Source organism: Octodon degus, unplaced genomic scaffold (genome assembly GCF_000260255.1).
Source record: "Octodon degus isolate 3935 unplaced genomic scaffold, OctDeg1.0 scaffold00015, whole genome shotgun sequence".
Taxonomy (NCBI): Eukaryota; Metazoa; Chordata; class Mammalia; order Rodentia; family Octodontidae; genus Octodon; species Octodon degus.
The window spans coordinates 16,298,900-16,299,168 of record NW_004524591.1 but is presented as its reverse complement, the minus strand read 5'-3'; positions in this window follow the sequence as shown (position 1 = coordinate 16,299,168).

Here is a 269-nt window from a genome sequence, read left to right as displayed (position 1 = left end):
AGAAGAAGAAGAAGAAGAAGAAGAAGAAGAAGAAGTATTAGTTCGGAGGGTTAAAATTGGACTTGTTGATATTTTTAGCAGACCTTAGTAAAGCTTTAAATTACTTGCCAAAGGTGAGCCTGGCTCCAGCCCTGCTTGAGGTTCTCTGGTACAGCAGCCAACAGTGGGACAAAGTGCTAACTTGGCTGTTGGATTAAAGGATGGCAAGCATCCGGATACTTTTATTCATTGACCATTCACTGAATTCCACCCCACACATACACACCATG